Raw genomic sequence first — 23193 nt, 5'->3', positions numbered from 1 at the left:
GATACCACCTTGGACAGATCGCACCCACCCCTGCAGGCATCTCCAGTACACAGACTAGCGAGGCACAGATCTACTTGGCAGGGGCGGTGGGACCTGACGGATGCATGGCGCGCACAGCACCCGGCTGAGAGGGATTATTCCTTCTACTCGGGCATACACGACCTTCATGTCCGCATAGACGCTTTCCTGTGCTCTCACTCGGTAATTCCGTCGGTTGCTCGGACGGAGTACCTGGCACGAACAATATCGGACCACAACCCCTTGCTCCTCACGCTAGCCTGGATGAACGAAGTCTCACCGATCCCGACGTGGCGGCTCCGCCCAGACACGCTAGATGACCCACCGTTCAGCGGAGCGTTGGAAGAAAGGATCTCCCAGTACTTTGCGGAGAATGAGGGGACTGCCTCCTCCAGGGCCGTGGAATGGGACGCGCTAAAAGTAGTGGTGAGGGGGCACTGTATAGGGAAATTTGTGGGTGCGCGGCGGACGCTACTGGATGACCTGGACAGGGCTGAGCGAACCCTGCGAGTGGTAGAGAAACAAAGACCCAACCGCCCCGACTTACAGGAGAGGGTATGTGCCGCGCGAGAGGCAGTGGCTGTAGAAGTGGAGCGCCTCCGTAGTTTCGATTATAAAATATACTTAACTAAGGCGCTTGCTGAAGGAGACAAGACTGGGACACTCTTGGCCTGGCTGGCTAACCCCAGTAGAGGCGCTGTCCCGATACTGTCAATGGCGAATGCGGATGGCACTTCAGCCAACTCCCAGACGGACATATTGCGTTGTTTCAGAGGGTATTACGAACGGCTGTATGGGAGAGACCCGGTGGATCGAGCCGAAATGGCAGACACCTTGCTATCGGAGGTCCAATTGCCACACCTCGAGCAAGAACAGGCAGAAGCCCTCGGGGGCCTGATTGAATTAGGGGAAATTAGAGGGGCCATAAAGAGAATGGCGCGCAATAAAACGCCGGGTGTGGATGGACTACCAGTGGAATTCTATAGTAAATATATTGATATCCTAGCACCACGACTCCAACTCGTATACCAAGAGGCGAAAGAGAAAGGGGAGTTGCCCCGCTCGATGCGCGAGGCGATCATGATTCCCCTATTAAAACCGCGTAGGGACGGCACTGACCCGGCGTCGTACCGGCCTCTGTCGATGCTGACGACCGATTATAAAATACTGAGTACCATACTGGCCGCCAGATTAATAGCCCACATGCAGGACCTGATTCACAAGGACCAGTCGGGCTTCATACCCACCAGAAACACATCACACAATATCCGCAGGTTACTGAGGCTCGTAGCGGATCCCCCACCACTCGCCAGTGCCCCTATGGTCATGGCAATTGACATAGAGAAGGCCTTTGACAGCCTGGATTGGTGCTACCTGTACAGGGTGATGCACAGTTTTGGCATAGGTGAGGGCTATATGCGATGGACGAAAGTACTCTATGCGTCGGTTGGAGCCAGGGTACGAATAGGTGCGCTGATATCGGATCCCTATACAGTGCATAAGGGTACTAGGCAGGGGTGTGCGCTCTCCCCCTTGTTATTTGCCCTCGCGATGGAACCGTTAGCGGCACTGGCCAGAAGAGGAGACTGTTTCCAGGGACTGGAAGTTGGCGGGATCCACCACTACATATCATTGTACGCGGATGACCTCCTGCTGTTCTTGGACAATGCAGAGGAAGCGGTGGAGGGAGCGGAGTCCCTTTTGGCGCGATTCGGGGAGGTCTCGGGCCTGAGAGTGAACTGGGCAAAGACGTGCCTCTTCCCACTCCGGAGAGCGGAGCGATGTCCCAGGGCCCGCCCCAGACTCCGCTGGGAACCAGACTGCCTCCCTTATTTGGGGGTACATGTCTACCATGAGCCCGCAGACCTGCTGGAGGGCAACATCGGCCGCTGTATCCGTACATTGCAAGGTAACATGACCTTTTGGGCCACTCTTCCATTATCCATGACAGGCCGGGTATCTCTGCTTAAAATGATAGCCCTGCCACGATTGTTATACTTCTTTAGGACTCTCCCAGTGTGGATACCGGGAAGCGTCTTTCGACGCCTGAAGTCCCAAGTGGTGTCCTTTCTATGGGGTACTGGCAGGCGGAGGATAGCTCTAGCGACCCTGACCCGCCCAAAGAACGAGGGCGGACTCGCGGTCCCGGACTTTGAACTCTATTATTTAGCTGCCCAGCTGCAGTTCTTCACACAAGAGGTGGCAAGGGTATACCGGGGCCCGGAACATGAAAGGGACACGGGCACCCCCCGCCACGTATTGGCATATATTACCTTGCAGCAGAAACTCGTGCTCGGTGGTTTGTCCCAGGAAGAACGGACGCTGAGGCTCTGCTGGAATCGCATGCAGAAGCGGGCGGGTCTCGGTCACCCATACGCACCTGAAATCCCACTGGGTATGCTGACAGCATTTCCACATGGCGGCGACTGGTCGGACCTCCAAGGTTGGGAGGAGGCTGGCCTGCAGATGGTGGGGGACTTATACATTGATGGGGTGCTCGTGCCGTACCAAACCTTGCAGGAGCAATATGGCCTCCCGAGAGGTGGCTACCTTTTGCATGCGGCCGTGGTACGCGTGATCCAGGCGCACTGGGGGGAAGGGCTGCTCGAACCCCCAACATCGCCAGCATGCCAATACACGATGATGGCTGCAGGGACGATCAAGGCGGTCACATGTCTGCACTCTAGACTACTTGAGGCTAACTTGCAGCCCCTGACGCGCCTAAAAACCCAATGGGAGACAGACCTGCAGAGAGAGATCCCGGACACGACGTGGGCTCAATTGGTTCAGAGAGCCAGGAAAAGCACCAGAAACGCCCGCTTCCAATTAATACACCTATACATACTCCATAGGGCCTACCTCACTCCGCATAAAATATCACAATACTTTGGCGCAGTGGACGCAGCGTGCCCCAGATGTGCGCTTTTAGGCGCGGACTTACTGCACATGCTAAGCGGCTGTCCACACTTGCAAGACTTCTGGAGGGAGGTGGGCGACACCTTGAATGAAATCACGGACAGAGACCTGCAATATGACAGTGCGACTACACTCTTACATTGGTTCCCACACACACGCAAAAATAAACTGACGAGCAAATTCATAGACATGGGCCTACTTATCGCGAAGAGGGAACTCACCAGGGGATGGAAGTCAAAGACGGCGCCGACGCACCGGAAATGGCTGACTGAATTTCAGAAGTGGGCAGCGGCAGAGAGCACAATCAGATACCAACTAGCACGACGGGGGTCAGACGAGAGAGCTCAGGAAATGGCACTGGCGTGGGAAATCCTAGCCCAAGCGCTCAGGGACAGTGCAGTGGAGAGCGAGGAGGAAGAGGACACAGTAGACTCTGGGGTCCAGGGGGAGGCGGCGCTGATCCTTGCGCCTACCATGGACACACACACTCAATGATTTACTCCATCTTCCGCAGCTTACCCACATACTTTAGTACACTACTACCGGACGCAGGCACTGGACACCACAGAACACCGGAGGGGAGGGGGGAGGGTAGAGCGAAGGGGGAGGGAGGTATAGCACCCCAATGATACCGAGATTAGCAATACACATTGACCGGTTGCTGGAGGGGGGGGGCCTGTTGGGGGGGGGGGGGAAGTTAAAAGCAGATGGCGGTTGACCACTGGACATGCCTACACTGAGTAATGAAAAGAATGCACTGACTACGATGAACGCCACCCGGCCTCAGGGATGCGGGTTATAAGGCTGTGTACAAACTACTCAGAAGTAATGAGAGACACTGGGGTCCTGCGCAAACATAATTGCAAACGCGTTGTAATGATCATATTGGAATCTGCAATAAAAACTGTTTTACAAAAAAAAGTAGTAACGGGTGAGGTGTTTAGCCCGCTGTGATGTATCCATGCAGCTGCGTTGTGGCAATAGTAACGGGTGAGGTGTTTAACCCGCTGTCATGTATCCATGTATATGCGTTGTAACAGTAGTAACGGGTGAGATGTTTAACCTGCTGTGATGAATCCATGCTGGTGCGTTGTGGCAGTAGTAACGAGTGAGGTGTTTAGCCTGCTGTGATGTATCCATGCAGGTGCCTTGTGGCAGTAGTAACAGGTGAAGTGTTTAACCCGCTGTGATATATCCATGCAGCTGCGTTGTGGCATAAGTAAAGGGTGAGCTGTTTAATCTGATGTGATGCATCCATGCAGCTGCCTTGCGGCAGTAGTAACGGGTGAAGTGTTTAACCTGCTGTGATATATCCATGCAGCTGCGTTGTGGCATAAGTAACGGGTGAGGTGTTTAACCCTCTGTGATGTATCCAGGCAAGTGCGTTGTGGCAATAGTAACGGGTGAGGTGTTTAACCCGCTGTGATGTATCCATGTATGTGCGTTGCAGCAGTAGTAACGGGTGAGATGTTTAACCTGCTGTGATGAATCCATGCAGGTGCGTTGTTGCAGTAGTAACGGGTGAGGTGTTTAACCCGCTGTGATGTGTCCAGGCCGGTGCATTGTGGCAATAATAACGGGTGTGGTGTTTAACTTGCTGTGATGTGTCCAGGCCGGTGCATTGTGGCAATAATAACGGGTGTGGTGTTTAACTCGCTGTGATGTACCCAGGCAGCTGCGTAGTGGCAGTAGTATCGGGTGAAGTGTTTAACCCCCTGTGATGTATCCATGCAGCTGCGTTGTGGCAGTAGTAACGGGTGAGGTGTTTAATCAGCTGTGATGTATCCATGCAGGTGCGTTGTGGCAATAGTAACTGGTGAGGTGTTTAGCCTGCTCTGATGTATCCAGGCAGGTGCGTTGTGGCAATAGTAATGGGTGAGGTGTTTAACCCGCTGTGATGTATCCATGCAGGTGCGTTGTGGCAGTAGTAGCGGGTAAGGTGTTTAGCCCGCTGTGATGTATCCATCCAATGGCGTTGTGGCAGTAGTAACGGGTGAGGTGTTTAACCCGCTGTGATGTATCCATGCAGCTGCATTGTGGCAGTAGTAACGAGTGAGGTGTTTAACCCGCTGTGATGTATCTATGCAGCTGCGTTGTGACAGTAGTAACGGGTGAGGTGTTTAGCCCGCTGTGATGTATCCATGCAGCTGCGGTGTGGCAGTAGTAACGAGTAAGGTGTTTAACCCGCTGTGATGTATCCATGCAGCTGCGTTGTGGCAGTAGTAACGGGTTAGGTGTTTAACCTGCTGTGATGTATCAATGCAGGTGCGTTGTGGCAGTAGTAACGAGTGAGGTGTTTAGCCTGCTGTGATGTATCCATGCAGGTGTGTTGTGGCATAAGTAACGGGTGAGGTGTTTAACATCCTGTGATGTATCCATGCAGCTGCATTGAGGCAGTAGTAACGGGTGAGGTGTTTAACCCTCTGTGATGTATCCAGGCAAGTGCGTTGTGGCAATAGTAACGGGTGAGGTGTTTAACCCACTGTGATGTATCCATGTATGTGCGTTGTGGCAGTAGTAAGGGGTGAGGTATTTAACCTGCTGTGATGTATCCATGCAGGTGCGTTGTGGCAGTAGTAACGGGTGAGGAGTTTAATCAGCTCTGATGTATCCATGCTGGTGCGTTGAGGCAATAGTAACTGGTGAGGTGTTTAGCCTTCTCTGATGTATCCAGGCAGGTGAGTTGTGGCAATAGTAACGGGTGAGGTGTTTGACCTGCTGTGATGTATCCATGCAGCTGCGTTGTGGCAGTAGTAACGGGTGAGGTGTTTGACCTGCTGTGTTGTATCCATGCAGGTGCATTGTCGCAGTAGTAACGGGTAAGGCGTTTAACCTGAAGTGATGTATCCATGCAGGTGTGTTGTGACAGTAGTAACGGGTGAGGTGTTTAACCCGCTGTGATGTTTCCATGCACGTGCGTTGTGGCAATAGTAACTGGTGAGGTGTTTAGCCTGCTCTGATGTATCCAGGCAGGTGCGTTGTGGCAATAGTAATGGGTGAGGTGTTTAACCCGCTGTGATGTATCCATGCAGGTGCGTTGTGGCAGTAGTAGCGGGTAAGGTGTTTAGCCCGCTGTGATGTATCCATCCAGCTGCGTTGTGGCAGTAGTAACGGGTGAGGTGTTTAACCCGCTGTGATGTATCCATGCAGCTGCATTGTGGCAGTAGTAACGAGTGAGGTGTTTAACCCACTGTGATGTATCTATGCAGCTGCGTTGTGACAGTAGTAACGGGTGAGGTGTTTAGCCCGCTGTGATGTATCCATGCAGCTGCGGTGTGGCAGTAGTAACGAGTAAGGTGTTTAACCCGCTGTGATGTATCCATGCAGCTGCGTTGTGGCAGTAGTAACGGGTTAGGTGTTTAACCTGCTGTGATGTATCAATGCTGGTGCGTTGTGGCAGTAGTAACGAGTGAGGTGTTTAGCCTGCTGTGATGTATCCATGCAGGTGCGTTGTGGCATAAGTAACGGGTGAGATGTTTAACCTGCTGTGATGAATCCATGCAGGTGCGTTGTGGCAGTAGTAACGGGTGAGGTGTTTAACCCGCTGTGATGTATCCAGGCCGGTGCATTGTGGCAATAATAACGGGTGAGCTGTTTAACTCGCTGTGATGTACCCAGGCAGCTGCGTTGTGGCAGTAGTAACAGGTGAAGTGTTTAACCCCCTGTGATGTATCCATGCAGGTGCGTTGTGGCAGTAGTAACGGGTGAGGTGTTTAACCTGGAGTGATGTATCCATGCAGCTGCATTGTGGCAGTAGTAAGGGGTGAGGTGTTTAACCTGCTGTGATGTATCCATGCAGGTGCGTTGTGGCAGTAGTAACAGGTGGGGTGTTTAACCCGCTGTGATGTATGCAGGCCGGTGCATTGTGGCAATATTAACGGGTGAGGTGTTTAACTCGCTGTGATGTACCCAGGCAGCTGCGTTGTGGCAGTAGTAACGGGTGAAGTGTTTAACCCCCTGTGATGTATCCATGCAGGTGCGTTGTGGCAGTAGTAACGGGTGAGGTATTTAACCTGCTGTGATGTATCCATGCAGCTGCGTTGTGGCAGTAGTAAGGGGTGAGGTGTTTAACCTGCTGTGATGTATCCATGCAGGTGCGTTGTGGCAGTAGTAACGGGTGGGGTGTTTAACCCGCTGTGATGTATGCAGGCCGGTGCATTGTGGCAATAATAACGGGTGAGGTGTTTAACTCGCTGTGATGTACCCAGGCAGCTGCGTTGTGGCAGTAGTAACGGGTGAAGTGTTTAACCCCCTGTGATGTATCCATGCAGGTGCGTTGTGGCAGTAGTAACGGGTACCTTTCTGCATCCTGTTGCCTGCTGAACTGTTCCTTGGTCAAGCGCTGGAGGACTGACGAAGCGCTCTGTGTTCCCGTCATAGCGCACTTGGAAAGCGCTACTTTTCGCCGGACCCGCTCCGCGGGTCCCGCTTCACCAGAGCATCACCTTGCTGGGTATATCACCTTGGATTAAGGGCTTGAGGCACTCAGGGCTGCGAGCGGGCAGACTGCTGGACTCCAACTCCCAAGAGTCCCAGCAGCTGCCTCACCGATCCCACCTGGTGACGCTCTCCCTCAAGGCCACGCCCCCCTCTTTCCCAGCAAAAGGCGCCGGACTCTGATCACCTGTGGATACCTTTCTGCATCCTGTTGCCTGCTGAACTGTTCCTTGGTCAAGCGCTGGAGGACTGACGAAGCGCTCTGTGTTCCCGTCATAGCGCACTTGGAAAGCGCTACTTTTCGCCGGACCCGCTCCGCGGGTCCCGCTTCACCAGAGCATCACCTTGCTGGGTATATCACCTTGGATTAAGGGCTTGAGGCACTCAGGGCTGCGAGCGGGCAGACTGCTGGACTCCAACTCCCAAGAGTCCCAGCAGCTGCCTCACCGATCCCACCTGGTGACGCTCTCCCTCAAGGCCACGCCCCCCTCTTTCCCAGCAAAAGGCGCCGGACTCTGATCACCTGTGGATACCTTTCTGCATCCTGTTGCCTGCTGAACTGTTCCTTGGTCAAGCGCTGGAGGACTGACGAAGCGCTCTGTGTTCCCGTCATAGCGCACTTGGAAAGCGCTACTTTTCGCCGGACCCGCTCCGCGGGTCCCGCTTCACCAGAGCATCACCTTGCTGGGTATATCACCTTGGATTAAGGGCTTGAGGCACTCAGGGCTGCGAGCGGGCAGACTGCTGGACTCCAACTCCCAAGAGTCCCAGCAGCTGCCTCACCGATCCCACCTGGTGACGCTCTCCCTCAAGGCCACGCCCCCCTCTTTCCCAGCAAAAGGCGCCGGACTCTGATCACCTGTGGATACCTTTCTGCATCCTGTTGCCTGCTGAACTGTTCCTTGGTCAAGCGCTGGAGGACTGACGAAGCGCTCTGTGTTCCCGTCATAGCGCACTTGGAAAGCGCTACTTTTCGCCGGACCCGCTCCGCGGGTCCCGCTTCACCAGAGCATCACCTTGCTGGGTATATCACCTTGGATTAAGGGCTTGAGGCACTCAGGGCTGCGAGCGGGCAGACTGCTGGACTCCAACTCCCAAGAGTCCCAGCAGCTGCCTCACCGATCCCACCTGGTGACGCTCTCCCTCAAGGCCACGCCCCCCTCTTTCCCAGCAAAAGGCGCCGGACTCTGATCACCTGTGGATACCTTTCTGCATCCTGTTGCCTGCTGAACTGTTCCTTGGTCAAGCGCTGGAGGACTGACGAAGCGCTCTGTGTTCCCGTCATAGCGCACTTGGAAAGCGCTACTTTTCGCCGGACCCGCTCCGCGGGTCCCGCTTCACCAGAGCATCACCTTGCTGGGTATATCACCTTGGATTAAGGGCTTGAGGCACTCAGGGCTGCGAGCGGGCAGACTGCTGGACTCCAACTCCCAAGAGTCCCAGCAGCTGCCTCACCGATCCCACCTGGTGACGCTCTCCCTCAAGGCCACGCCCCCCTCTAAGGTCATTCAATAAATAAAGACTCAGTACCCCGCTGCGCGGTAGCGCGCGGGTAGCGCCCGGGAGAAGCCCGGGACAAGGGCGGGCCCTCTGAGGCCCTCAGAGGCACGAGAAGGCAAGGCTAGGCCCACTCCCTTAGCTCCGATAAACCATACCTCCCCTCAAACTACCGGCGAGATTGCGCCCTAGGACAGGCTGTGGCCGGGTAGGCATTTAGATTCCCTCCAGTAGAAACATATTCCAACAGTACAATCTCAGAGTCCCCTATCGATTTAGATAACGCTCCTGGATTGTGAATCTACGATAGTGCCCCTCAGCCACGATGACAAAGAAACTAAGATCCGGTAAAGTTATAGTAGGAAGATCTAGCACTAAAACAAAATCAAATCCCCTTCGTAACAAACATAGCCAATCTACCAACCTGAAAAGCACGTGTCAGCTTTTCAACTTCTGGGAAAAGGGCAAAAATAAAATCTCTGAGGTGGACAATAAAGCAATGGACCCAAAAGATTCTGGAGTTTCCCACTCTGATTCTGACCCAAATGATGTTCGAGAAAGCTCTGAAACTAAAAAAGTAAAGGCAGACTCAAGTTCAGCTAGACGCAACTTTCCCCCCCCAAGAGCGGGTTCTCACCCCCCTTATTTTCCACCATGAATAATCACATCGCCCTAGCACCTGAGGTAATTATAAAAACAAAAAAGGACATAGAGCCGGATAATTTAAACATCATGGCAATTCCCCACGACGAAGCAAGTCAGCCAGCAAACAGCTCTCCAAGTAAAACGTCATTCTACAACGGTTTGTCCCCCATGATCCTAGATGAAGCCCTATGCCATCGGTACTTAGAATCTGATCCCACAACAGTTGAGTTACCTGGGAAAACTCCTCCAATGCCAAATCTTGCCGGTTTACAACTTTACAGTAGTACCCCCTCCAAAGCCTCACACTCCCATTTTTCCTCTAGCCCAAATCTAAACATGTCCGGAACAAATTCCTTTCAATGTAAGGGACCTGACAGACCACTCTCTGACGCCCTACACATTTTAGAACATTTATTGGCTTCTATCTTACATCTTCTGGAAAAATTTGTGGGGGGGTCCGATTGTGTGCTCGAGACTGTGACCCAAATTTTAAAAGTTCTGCTGAGGTCCCAAAAAGAGAGGGAAGTGGATGGTAAGGGGCCTTCCTCCCCTCCCCTGGCCCCCGTTCGGTTGGATATAAATGGACATTTCCCAGTAACCATAATTACCCCTAAACTAGCGCAAGAGAAATTAGGAGCTCCCCAGCCATTTCCTAATTTAAACGGCTCAGTAATTCCGGATTCTCCACTAAAACCTCAAGGGGAAACCCCGTTAATATCCGGAAATGATATATTCCCAATCTTTAAGAAGCAGAAGGGGGACGGGGAAGTAAGGGAGGAAGTTATTCAGGGGGAAACCGATAACAGAGGACTAATTGAACCGATAAAAAAGAATGGAAAGCACAAGAGGAAATTGCTAAGACGGATAAATAAAAATAGGCGGAGGAAAATTCTATTTAGGAAACACCTAAATTCCCCCCTAATAGAAGTGTCATCCCAAGTACAGTTGGCAATGGGTAATAACAAAAACCTGGCAAATATGCCAGCTAACGAAATTATTCCCTTAAAGGTAACATCCCCCTCTTTACCCTCCCATACATCCCTCTTGTCAGCAACCCCCAATGTATTCACCTTTGGTCGACAAAACAACAATACTGGGGATACAAAAGTGGCACGGAAATCACCCTCTCTAGATCAGGTCAAAAAGCCTCACTTCCAAGTAACCTCGACACTTAACCCCTTTGCTTCTATCTACCAGGGTGTAACAGTACAGGATGTTCCGCCCCAAGGCTCTATAAACCCAGGTAGGGTATCAGAAAAACTAACTACATCAGGGCAAGAGCGCAATAATCTCTCCCAAAAAATGTCTTCATTTAACCCCTTTGTAAGTACTTCTGTGGAAGCTCCTGCAAAGGTCCCATTGGGCAAAGAATACACGGAAAATAACATAGACACTGTATGGGTAGATTTCTTTCCCCTTTTTGAGGCAGATTGTATTTTGAACCGATCTCTCTTGTTGAAATATTTCCAAGAATCGGCCAATCTGAAACTTATTCAATCGGCCGACCTAGACATAGTTTTGAAACAAAAGTCTGAAGTGGGGACAGTTACGAGGGTGAAGTTTCACTCTAAATTAGTAGCTAACCTCATTCTCCAACGGGCTGATGACCTTCAGAGTAGGGGAATAGATGTAATTCCTGTAATAATGCCCTCCAGTCGGAATAATGCTGCCAAAATACGAAACCAGCAGAATCCACCCTCTTCCCTGCTGCTTGCCGCAACAGGAAACTTAAATAATTTGGGTGAAATTAAAGAATTAAAAATAAGTAAGTCTAACGACTCTCGTGTGGTCTCCTACGCTCATTCCTCGCTTTTAATTCATCAAACTTCATCTAGAGATGAAGAGGATCGTTGGAATTGGCTTCCCAAAGTATTAGCTAACAAATCTTCGGGAGAAAAACTATCTAATCAGTTCCTTTAGCACAGATTTATTCATAATATCATGGAACTCAGCAGGCCTAAAAAATAATACGGAGAAAATACAATTTCTTCTATCCCTAAAGGCAAATATTATATGTCTCCAGGAGACATGGTGCAATGGAAATATCCAAATAGGGAAGGACTATATAGTATTAGAAGGCAGTGCCACTGCAAATAAAAAAGGTCACGCCAGTGGGGGTATAGCCTGCCTACTATCCAACAGAATAAATTGGGATTACAATCACTATCTGGACCAGAGTAAACTTTTCCAGGTAGTTACCTTGTTTGGGTCAGGCAACCTTTTAGCAGGATCCCGCCTGGCTTTGATAAATGCTTATATCCCCCCAGACAAGAGTTTCAATGCAATTTTAAACAAAATCTTTCTCCATATACAGAGCATTAAGGAAAAAGATCCCGGAACGGTTATCATGTTAACCGGGGACTTGAACTGTAAAATCTCTAATTTTAGCCTAAACCTATTTTCCGATAAAATAAGAGAAGAAACTCTCCATATCCCACAAGCATCGTTCCCTGAAAGTATACTAACAAATAAACGGGGAAAACTATTATTAAATGAGTTGGCAGAAATCGATGGGATAATCGCTAATGGGCGTCTCCCCTCGGACACTCCAGCAAATTTTACCCACAGATCATATCAAGGGGAATCGATTCTTGACTATGTTATAATAGGGGCTAACTCATTTGAGCTATTAAAGGATATCGCAGTAATCGATACCATTTTCAGTGATCACAAAATTATCTCCATCTCAATGAACGTACATCCCCAAAAATGTGATCAATGGTCCCTAAACGGTAACCAAATAAATTTTGGTAACAGTTCTGGAAGATGTTACTGGAATGCTAGAGCCCATCGTTACCTGGAGGATATGCTAGATATAGCAATCTCCGAGCTCCCCTATTGGTATGGCCACGAAAATGAGCTCTTCTCCCTATTTTTGAATTCAATAAGAACAGGGGCCCAAAAACAGAACAAGAAAAAATCCACTAAAATAATCTACTGTCCCCTGAAATTGCTTAACGTAGACTTAAACAAACTTATAAGGGCCCAATATTTAAATAGAACGGAGGTCAATTCCCGACAAATAACAACATTAAAAAGGAGAAGGAGGCGACTCTTATGGGCTCTTCGAAAAGAAAAAGAGGATAATATTTGGATAAAAATAAGGGAAGCGGCATCCAATGGAGAATTGAGACAATTTTGGTCCCTCATAGGTGAAGGGTGCGGAACGAGAACCACTCCGCTTCCAATCCCTATCGAGGAACACATATGGAGGGATTTCGTCTCAAACCTTTATGCCAGTAATCACCCTGTTTCACCCCAGGTACGACTTATTGACACCAGCCCGCCAATGGAGCCTTTTTCTGAAAAAGACATAGAACTCGCCATTGGGGAAATGAGACGCTCAGGGGCCATGGGCCCCGATGAAGTCCCAATTAACGTATTAAAGCAGAATAGGGTTAAATGGAGCAAGCTCTTATGCCCGATTTTTAATTCCTGTATATTAAGCGGAAAGGTCCTACCCTCCTGGAAGGGAAGCATCCTAGTCCCTTTGTATAAAAAGGGTGATCGTCTCCTCCCCCAGAATTATCGCCAGATTGCATTGCTGGATGCAATTGGCAAAGTTTTTTCTAGATGCCTGCTCAAACGGATAAATGCATGGGTCGAATCCGCAAATATCCTCCCTCTTGAACAGACAGGCTTTAGAAAAAACCATGGGACGATGGATAATCTAACCGCCCTCCAGGTAATAGTTGATAAGTACATAAGAGCAAGGAAGGGGAGAGTCTATGTGGCATTCATAGATTTCTCCACGGCCTTTGATAAGGTAGATCGTCAGGTATTATGGAGAAAGCTAACCATCTTAGGAATGCCACATAGCCTCTTACGCTTAGTTCAGGATCTGCATGACGATACTTGGTGCAAGGTTCTGTTGGGAGGAGAAAGAGGGCTCTCTAGGCTTATTCCATCTGCAAACGGCCTTAAACAGGGCTGTTTACTAGCTCCCCTCTTATTCTCCCTGTATGTTAGCGATCTTCCCCTCACTTTATCAACATGTGTAGGAATTGCCCCACGCTTAGGCGATAGACCCATCCCCTGCCTAATGTATGCAGATGATATCCTAATTTTAGACCTTTCCCCCAAGGGTCTCAACAATCGTCTACATGCACTTCATATCTTCTCCGAAGAGCACTTTTTGAAAATAAATATTTCCAAAAGCAAGATCATGTGCTTGGAGGGACGAAATAAATTAAAATTGGATCACATCAGTTGGGAACTGGGCGGCCAGAAATTAGAAAGAGTTAAATCGTATGTCTTTCTAGGCATGGTAGTTACCAGTAATTTAGGTAATAAATCGCATATAGAGAGCAGCTCCCGAAAAGCTAAGTCACAGGGCAAAGGCCTAAGAACACTGTATAAATCAACAGGCCAGAGACATTTCGTTCATCTGTTGGAGGCCTTTCGGGCAAAAGTCCCCCCGACTCTGCTCTATGGGGTAGAATTAATTGACATAGCGGAATGGGGCTTCTTAGATACAGTGGAGGGCTCCCTACTGAGAAACTTAACCTCAGTTAATAATAGTTGTAGTGCTGCAACCCTGCGCCTAGAACTAGGCCTTAGGAGTAGCTGGGCTCAGGGACTCGCAGGAGTGATTCGTTGGGTCATTAGTCTGATTAAAGGAAAGCCATCCACTCTCCGATCCCTTATTACAAAAGAGTTGATGGGCCCCTTAAACGTATACTCGATTCTATTAAAAAATTACAGGAGAGCTATTTCTCTCCTGGAGTTGGAGGAAGCATCCATCTTAGCGCTTTCCATGAACCAATTGAAATTACAACTAAAACAAGTAACATGGAAACTAAGTTTCGAGAGGGATCGGAATTCAATATTACAAAAAAAGGGGGCCACACAAGTTGTTGATTCCTATTTATGCAGACAAATTCAACCCTACTTATCATGGAACATCCCACACGGTGTACGCCGTTTTTGGCTACTTCTCAGGCAGGACTTGCTCCCCCTGAACAAGTTGTTGGCCAAATGGTACGGAATATCTAATGTATGCAACCACTGTAACTTAGCAATTCAAGACTATAAACACGCCCTGCTAGTTTGTCCCGCATTATTGTCATATCGGCGTGTCTGGATAAAACCTGCTTGTTTTCAATTTGGTATTTCTTCTGCAACAGCTTTGTTGGATGCTATTCTTAGTCCCCCAAATGGAATTTTCTGCAACAAAGTTTTTAACTTTTTTAAATGTTTCTTAGAACTTTATTAGTAGATCGGTACTGTTTTGTATAATTATTGCCAGTATGAGTTGTTTTATATGGTCAAAATTTTTTTCATTGTGTGTTGTAATTGTATAATATGTGGATCTCCACGGAGTTCCGAAAACATATTTTAATAAAATTGAATTGAATTGAATAGTAACGGGTGAGGTGTTTAACCTGGAGTGATGTATCCATGCAGCTGCGTTGTGGCAGTAGTAAGGGGTGAGGTATTTAACCTGCTGTGATGTATCCATGCAGGTGCGTTGTGGCAGTAGTAACGGGTGAGGAGTTTATTCAGCTCTGATGTATCCATGCAGGTGCGTTGAGGCAATAGTAACTGGTGAGGTGTTTAGGCTTCTCTGATGTATCCAGGCAGGTGAGTTGTGGCAATAGTAACGGGTGAGGTGTTTGACCTGCTGTGTTGTATCCATGCAGGTGCATTGTCGCAGTAGTAACGGGTGAGGCGTTTAACCTGAAGTGATGTATCCATGCAGGTGTGTTGTGACAGTAGTAACGGGTGAGGTGTTTAACCCGCTGTGATGTTTCAATGCACGTGCGTTGTGGCAATAGTAACTGGTGAGGTGTTTAGCCTGCTCTGATGTATCCAGGCAGGTGCGTTGTGGCAATAGTAATGGGTGAGGTGTTTAACCCGCTGTGATGTATCCATGCAGGTGCGTTGTGGCAGTAGTAACAGGTGAGGTGGGCAGAGGAGGTGAGGCCTGTCCAGGGGTGAAGAAGATGCGAGGTCTGTCCAGGGATGCAGAGGAGGTGAGGCCTGTCCAGGGATGCAGAGGGGGTGAGGCCTGTCCAGGGTGTGCAGAGGAGGTGAGGCCTGTCCAGGGGGAGCCGAGGAGGTGAGGCGTGTCCAGGGGGTGCAGAGGAAGTGAGGCCTGTCCATGGGAGAAGAGTAGGTGAGGTCTGTCCAAGGGTCAGAGGAGGTGATGCCTGTCCATGGGTGCAGAGGAGGTGAGGCCTGCACAGGGGGTGCAGAGAAGGTGAGGCCTGTCCAGGGGTGCAGAAGAGGATAGGCCTATCCAGGGGCGCAGTGGAGGTGAGGCCTGTTCAGGGGTCAGAGGCAGTGAGGCCTGTCCAGGGGTGCAGAGGAGGAAAGTTCAGTCCAGTGGTACAGAGGGGGTGAGGCCTGTCCAGGGGTGCAGAGGAGTCGAGGCCTGTCAATGGGGTGCAGAGGAGTCGAGGCTTGTCAATGGGGTGCAGAGGAGGAGAGACATGTCCAAGGGGGTGCAGAGGAGGAGAGGCCTGTCCAGAGTGCAGAGGAGGAGAGGCCTGTCCAGGGGTGAAGAGGAGGTGAGTCCTTTTCATGGGGGTGCAGATGAGGTGATGCCTGTCCAGGGGAGAAGTGTCTCTCTTCGGGGAAGGTGCATAGCGCCCCGAGGCTCAGGGCAGAGTCAGAGGCGCTGGATGGGGTGGAATGAACTCTGGGCTCCTCTGTCCTTAATGAGAATCCTTCACCGAGAGGCCTGTCCAGAGGAGGGGCAGAGGAGGAGAGGCCTGTCCAGGGGGCAGAGGAGGTGAGGCCTGTCCAGGGGTGCAGAGGAGGTGAGGCCTGTCCAGGGATGCAGAGGAGGTGAGGCCTGTCCAGGGGTGCAGAGGAGTAGAGGCCTGTCCAGGGGAGCAGAAGACATGAGGCCTGTCCAGGGGTCAGAGGAGGAGAGGCCTGTCCATGTATGAAAGAGGAGGTAAGTCCTGTCCAAGGGGGTGCAGAGAAGGAGAGGCCTGTCCAGGGGTGCAGAGGAGGTAAGGCCAGTCCAGGGGTGCAGAGGGGATGAGGCCTGTCCAGGGGTGCAGAGGAGGTGAGGCCTGTCCAGGGGTGCTTGAGGAGAGGCCTGTCCAGGGGTGCATGAGGAGAGGCCTGTCCAGGGGTGCATGAGGAGAGGCCTGTCCAGCGGTGCAGAGGAGGAGCGGTCTGTCCAGGGGTGCTTGAGGAGAGGCCTGTACAGGGGTGCAGAGGAGAGGCCTGTCCAGGGGTGCTTGAGGAGAGGCCTGTCCAGGGGTGCATGAGGAGAGGCCTGTCCAGGGGTGCATGAGGAGAGGCCTGTCCAGCGGTGCAGAGGAGGAGCGGTCTGTCCAGGGGTGCTTGAGGAGAGGCCTGTACAGGGGTGCAGAGGAGAGGCCTGTCCAGGGGTGCTTGAGGAGAGGCTTGTCCAGGGGTGCATGAGGAGAGGCCTGTCCAGGGGTGCATGAGGAGAGGCCTCTCCAGGGGTGCAGAGGAGGAGAGGCATGTCCAGGGGTGCTTGAGGAGAGGCCTGTACAGGGGTGCAGAGGAGAGGCCTGTCCAGGGATGCTGAGGAGGTGAGGCCTCTCCAGGGGTGCAGAGGAGGAGATGCCTGTCCAGGGGTGCAGAGGAGGTGAGTCCTCTCCAGGGGTGCAGAGGAGGAGAGGCATGTCCAGGGGTGCAGAGGAGGTGTGGCCTATCCAGGGGAGCAGAGGAGGTGAGGCCTGTCCAGGCATTCAGAGGGGGTGAGGCCTGTCCAGGGGTGCAGAGGAGGTGAGGCCTGTCCAGAGGGCAGAGGAGGAGAGGCCTGTCCAGGGGTGCAGAGGAGGATAGGCCTGTCCAGAAGAGGTTAGGCCTGTCCTGGGGAGAAGAGGAGGTGAGCGTGTCCAAGGTGTTGCAGAGGAGGCGAGGCCTTTCCAGAGGTGCAGAGGAGGTGAGGCCTGTCCAGGGTTGCAGAGGAGAGGCCTGTCAACGGGTGCAGAGGAGGAGACGCCTGTCCTGGGGTGCAGAGGAGGTGAGGCCTGTCCGGGGAGTCGGACGAGGAGAGGCCTGTCTAGGAGGTGCAGAGGAGCTGAGACCTGTCCGTGGATGCAGAGGAACTGAGGCCTGTCCAGGGGTGCAGAGGAGGAGAGGCCTGTCCAGGGGTGCAGAGGAGGTGAGGCCTGTCCAGAGGTGCAGACGAAGCGAGGCCTGTCCAGGGGTTCAGAGCAGGTGAGGCCTGTCCAGGGGTGCAGAGGAGGTGAGGCCTGTCCAGGGGTGAAGAGAAAGTGATGCCTGTCCAGGGGTGCAGAAGAGGTGAGGCCTGTCCAGTGGTGCAGATGAGGTGAGGCCTGTCCAGGGGTGCAGAGGGATTGAGGCCTGTCCAGTGGTGCAGAGCAGGTGAGGCCTGTCCAGGGTTGCAGAGGAGGAGAGGCCTTTCCAGGGTTGCAGAGGAGGAGAGGCCTTTCCAGGGGTGCAGAGGAGGTGAGGCCTGTCTAGGGGTGCAGAGGAGGAGAGGCCTGTCCATGGGTGCAGAGGAGGTGTGGCCTGTCAGGTGTTGCAGAGGAGGTGAGGCCTGTCCGGGGGGGGGGAGGGGGGGTGCAGAGGTGAGGAGGCCTGTGTAGCTGGTCCAGATAAGGTGAGTCCTGTCCCTGGGGCGCAGAGGAGGTGAGGCCTGTTCAGGTTTGCAGAGGAGGTGAGGCTTGTCCAAAGGGTGCCAAGGAGGTGAGGCATGTCCTTTTTGGGGTGAGAGGTTGCAGAGGAGGAGAGTCCTGTCCATGGGGAGGAGAGGAGGTGAGGCCTGTCCTGGGGGAGGAGAGGAGGTGAGGCCTGTCCTGGGGGAGCAGAGGAGGTGAGTCCTGTCCAGGTTGAGCAGTGGAGGTGAGGCTTGTCCAGGAGGAGCAGAGGAGGTGAGGCCTGTCCTGGGGGCAGAGGAGGTGAGGCCTGTCCAGGGGGAGGAGAGGAGGTGAGGCCTGTCCAGGGGGAGGAGAGGAGGTGAGGCCTGTCCTGGGGGAGCAGAGGAGGTGAGTCCTGTCCAGGTTGAGCAGTGGAGGTGAGGCTTGTCCAGGAGGAGCAGAGGAGGTGAGGCCTGTCCTGGGAGCAGAGGAGGTGAGGCCTGTCCAGGTTGAGCAATGGAGGGGAGGCCTGTCCAGGAGGAGCAGAGGAGGTGAGGCCTGCCCTGGGGGCAGAGGAGGTGAGGCCTGTCTAGGGGGTTGATGCAGCGCTCCTCCGGAAATGATTTCTAAAACGTATCCACCTTTCCCTGAAGTACCAAATCATTCATTTTCTCTACAGTGGGGCCCATAACACTGCGAGCTACTCATAAAACACATTCACGCTACTTCATGGATCAGTGAGATTCAAAGGAGAGCGGCTGTATCATAGTGGAGTGCCTAAACCAAATCTAAATATTTATACTATTTACAACTGCAGTTTAAATGTATTTTACCATGGTTTTATTAACAAGACAATGGATTAGACACGCCAGGTGATGGATCAGCTAGTAAAAAATTAGGCGTAGGAAAATACAAGACCAGCTTAATTCTCCATTTAACCAAATTTTATTTTACTATAAGATTAACATGTCCATCAATGTATTCTTTAATTTTATTTCTATATTCAAAATGTAAGCAAAGATTTAGTTCAAAAACATTTATTTCAGAAAAATTAGAAATATACATTTATTATTAAAGCAAAGGACATGATTTAGCAAAGACAAATAGTTCCCAAAAATTCATTCTCTATCTTCCTAGCAACCTTCCTTACCTACAGAGCTCTACTTCAAATCAAGTCCAAAAGTTAAGAAAAAATAACAAAGTCCATACGCATTAGAATTCAATCAGCATCTCAGGAGGAAATCGAGAAAGGGTTTTTTCTTAAGTAAAATCAGGGGTTTTTATACACTATTTTCTCTAACCCTATCTAAATAAAAGTATCTATCATCAAAAACTCAAAATTTGATTGGACAATTCCGAGGGTGGATGAGCATCACCTCATCGTTACAAAATTCAACTTGTGCAGTTTCAGCAGATCTTAAAGAAGCTATTGTCTTTGTCAGTGTCCGTCACAGTCATGTCTGCAACTCGCAATATAGCCGACAATTCCCACGTTATACAATGGTGAAGCGAAAAGATTTTTGGCAGCCAACAGGGTTTCCAGGGCAGTCTGTCCTTGAACTGACTCCCTTGCAGGCTCAGGCAGCTCGCATTCAATCCTGCTAAAAGCGCACATGCGCATTCCGGCTCTCACTCGCAGTTTGGTACTGCAGCGATTTTGTGTGTAGGCCTCACAGGCCAAAACGGGAACTATCATAGAAATAAACACAAATAAACGTTAATTATAGAAATTTAGCCTTTCTGTTTACCTCCCCCCTTACTAAGGTTTCCCTGTTAATTGTTACCTAGCAAATAAGCGACATGTACGCGTTTTATACTCACTTATCCTTTTTCTCGATGCCACAATTACATAGACAAAAGCACATTCATGCCGTTTTTATTATTTCGAAAGTTTTGCATTAGTCTCACAAAATGACAACAACATTGATTAGTCAGTTATATCTTGCCATTCAAGCAGATTAGTACTCCCACGTGTATTTGTGTTTGCACATTATACTCTTGTTGATTAGTTAAACCACTTCACACAATTAATAAAGATTACTATTATGAGGTAATGACTTCACGAGGGGTATACAAAATTTTGTAACTCCAGCTCGCTCCATCAGGGTTCACAGGAGGTAGGCCTGTCCTGGGGTACAGAGGAGGAGAGGCCTGTCCAGGGGTGCAGGGAAGATGCCTCTCCAGAGGGAGCTGGGGAGGTGAGGCCTATCCAGGGGGTGCATATGAGGTTAGCCTGTCCAGGGGGTCCAGAGTTGGTGAGGCCTGTCCAGGGGGTGCAGATGAGGTTAGCCTGTCCAGGGGGTCCAGAGTTGGTGAGGCCAGTCTAGGTGTGCAGAGGAGGTGAGGCCAGTCCTGGGGAGAAGAGGAGCTGAGCATGAGGAGGTGAGCCTGTTTAAGGTGTTGCAGAGGAGGAGAGTCCTGTCCAAGGTGGTGCAGAGGAGAGGAATCCTGTCTACGGGGGTGCAGAGGAGGTGAGGCCTGTCCAGGGGGTGCAGAGGAGGTGAGGCCTGTTGTCAAGGGCTGAGTTTACTGACAGTGCAGACACTCCCAGGAGCAGAACAATGAGATTTTCCAAATTCCCCCACTGGTTTTCCCACAGCCACCAACTGAAGAGTTAACTAGTGGCGGTGCGAACCCAGCTGGAGGAAAGGGTAATGGGACAGAGAAGACACTGCCTGACCTTCTGGCTCTTCCACTCTACTTCTTCCTTTCTGCCATACTCCGATTTATTCCTTTCTTACTCCCTCTCTTTCTTTAAACATGAGTGGAAAACACTGTAAAAGAAAAGCACACCATTACTATTTTCCTTCAATTCCTTCTCCACTTTCATACTCTCTCTCTATTTCCTTACCCAGAGTGCCTATGGCTTTTGCTCCTCTTCTATTCTACAATATAAGTATTTTATCCTTTGGTAACCTGCATTATAAATAACATTTTAGCACCCTTTAACTCTGTGAGTTCATTTATTCTTTTTCACTCATTCATTCATTCACTCTCTGCCTTACTTTCTTACTTTCTTATCTTCTGAATTCTTGTTACTTCTCCCTTAGGAACCTTCTGGAGGCTCTGCCCTCAACCAAGCAACGAAGAAATCAGGAACTGAAGTATTCAATGGGTAAGTATTAATTCTTCTATTTATATATTTTTTTCTATTTACTTTACATTGGTATTTCTTTTTAGTTCTAAATTACCTAACTAACTGACGCACCAAAGCGCTCTAACCTGCGCCAAAGCCTGGCATAAAACTGCACTATTTCTATCTAACTAGACTACAGAAAATCCGTTGGTGAGTGCGTGGTTCTAAAATCAACCGGCGCACTTCACAGCTTGTCTAGACCTCGCGCCCGTGTCCAGGACAACAGGACTAGACCCGCAACTGCGGGACAATGAAGAGCTTTGATTCCTTTTTCCTGCACCCTGACAGTAACCCCTCGCAAGGTTTAGCCTCCGGGCTGAGGTTTGTGAGGAGTTTACGAGCGAAAAATCTTAGTTAATCGGGGAGCATGAGCATCTGATTGTTCCACCCTTGACCTATCCTCTGGGCCAAAACCCTTCCAGTCTACAAGATAGAAGATTTTCCCTTAAATGGACTTTGAAACTAGGATTGTTTTAACTTCAAATTCTTCTTGTCCTTCCACTAAAATAGGTTCTCTGTTTCTCAATTCTTTCAAATGGGGTGAAACCTTTTTAAGAGGAGAAAAATGAAACCCTGGGTGTATTTGTAGCTGTGGTGGTAGTTTTAGTTTGAAAGTCATTGGATTCACTACTTGCTCCACAAGAAATGGATCTATAAATCGGGGTTGAAACTTTCTATTTCCTTTAAGCTTTAGGTTTCTTGTGCTTAAACAAACCCTGTCCCCTTTACTTAAATCTGGTTCTGGTCTTCTTTTTTTATCTGCACTTTGCTTGTAGCGTTCCTTAGCTTTCATTAAGTTCTTGGTGGCAGACTCGTGTACCTTGCTAAGATGCTGTACAAAGTTTTGTGCTACAGGCACCAACACTTCTTGCGAGGAAGCCATAGTATTTGGATGCCTTCCATAATACAAGTAGAAAGGGGAAAAACCAGCAGAGGCATTCTTAGCATTATTATGTGCAAACTCGATCAAGCCACTCTCCCTCTTGATCCAAGAGAAACAGTCTGAGATACTTTTCTAACTCTTGATTGGCCCTTTCAGTTTGACCATCTGTTTATGAATGAAAACTCATTGAATAACGTGTCTCAATTCCCAAACCCCTTGTGTAAGCCTTCCAAAAATAGGATAGAATTTGAGATCCACGATCTGTGATCAAAACCTTAGGAATGCCATATATCTTAATAACACTTTGATTGAATTGTGTGGCTATTTGTTTGCAGATGACTTCCCTTTCAGGGACATCTTGTCTTGGGTTAGCCAAGATAAAAGATTTAAACAATCTGTTCATACCTACACTGACACCTGATAGTAAAAACACTACAGAAGGGGTGGTCGACGTACATACTATTTTTCTTCAAAACCGAACAGATCCTACTTGGAAAAAAATGGGTAATCTGGCCCACAGACACAAACAACTGTCAAGATAGATTTCAGAAAAAGACACAAGGGTTCGCATTCACTAGGCCAGATCCAAGATATATCCAGAGACAACATCCAGGGATAGTAACATCGTACAGTGTGGGAAAACTGCGCCTTGAGTGGCTACACAGATCTACACTAAAGGAAGTGAAACAACACTTATCTTTACTTAAAGATGGCATTGATATAAGGGACTTCTTACAAGGACCTACTAAACTGTGTCATAAATGTTTCATATACTCCGGTATCTATGCTGCTTATAATGAAGCATGGAAGATTACGCAAGCAGAGTCTGCAGAACGTATTCCAGAAATTGATCGTATTATCTTAGAGAAATCTCTTTCTGTAGTTGACAATGGGTTAATGACTCTGTCATCCAGTATATATTCTTTGGACTGCATACTATCCTCTGCCATAGACATAATAGAACAGGACTTAGTCATGTTGCAACTTGGTCAATCACAATTGCGTTCTATAATGCTACTGGGCTGGACGTTGCAAAACCTTTGTTCAGGCTATGTGCCTTGGCGTCGAATCAACACCACGTCATTGTTTTCTGAATTTGACCTTACAGATAAACGAATCACACTGGC

At 49.8% G+C, this 23193-nt stretch overlaps 1 pseudogene across 1 annotated transcript in view; it reads left to right on the top strand.

The window, feature by feature from the left end:
- Nucleotides 1-23193, top strand: part of LOC147737145 (uncharacterized) — a 39383-nt pseudogene that overhangs the window by 5840 nt on the left and 10350 nt on the right. Inside the window, exon 2 of the transcript XR_015310083.1 lies at nucleotides 21098-21162. The product of XR_015310083.1 is annotated as an uncharacterized LOC147737145 (transcript). The remainder of the gene's footprint in view (nucleotides 1-21097; nucleotides 21163-23193) is intronic.

This window comes from Lissotriton vulgaris, chromosome 1_1 (genome assembly GCF_964263255.1).
Source record: "Lissotriton vulgaris chromosome 1_1, aLisVul1.2, whole genome shotgun sequence".
NCBI lineage: Eukaryota > Metazoa > Chordata > Amphibia > Caudata > Salamandridae > Lissotriton > Lissotriton vulgaris.
The sequence above is the reverse complement of the archived record's forward strand: the minus strand, read 5'-3'. Positions and strand labels throughout refer to the sequence as shown.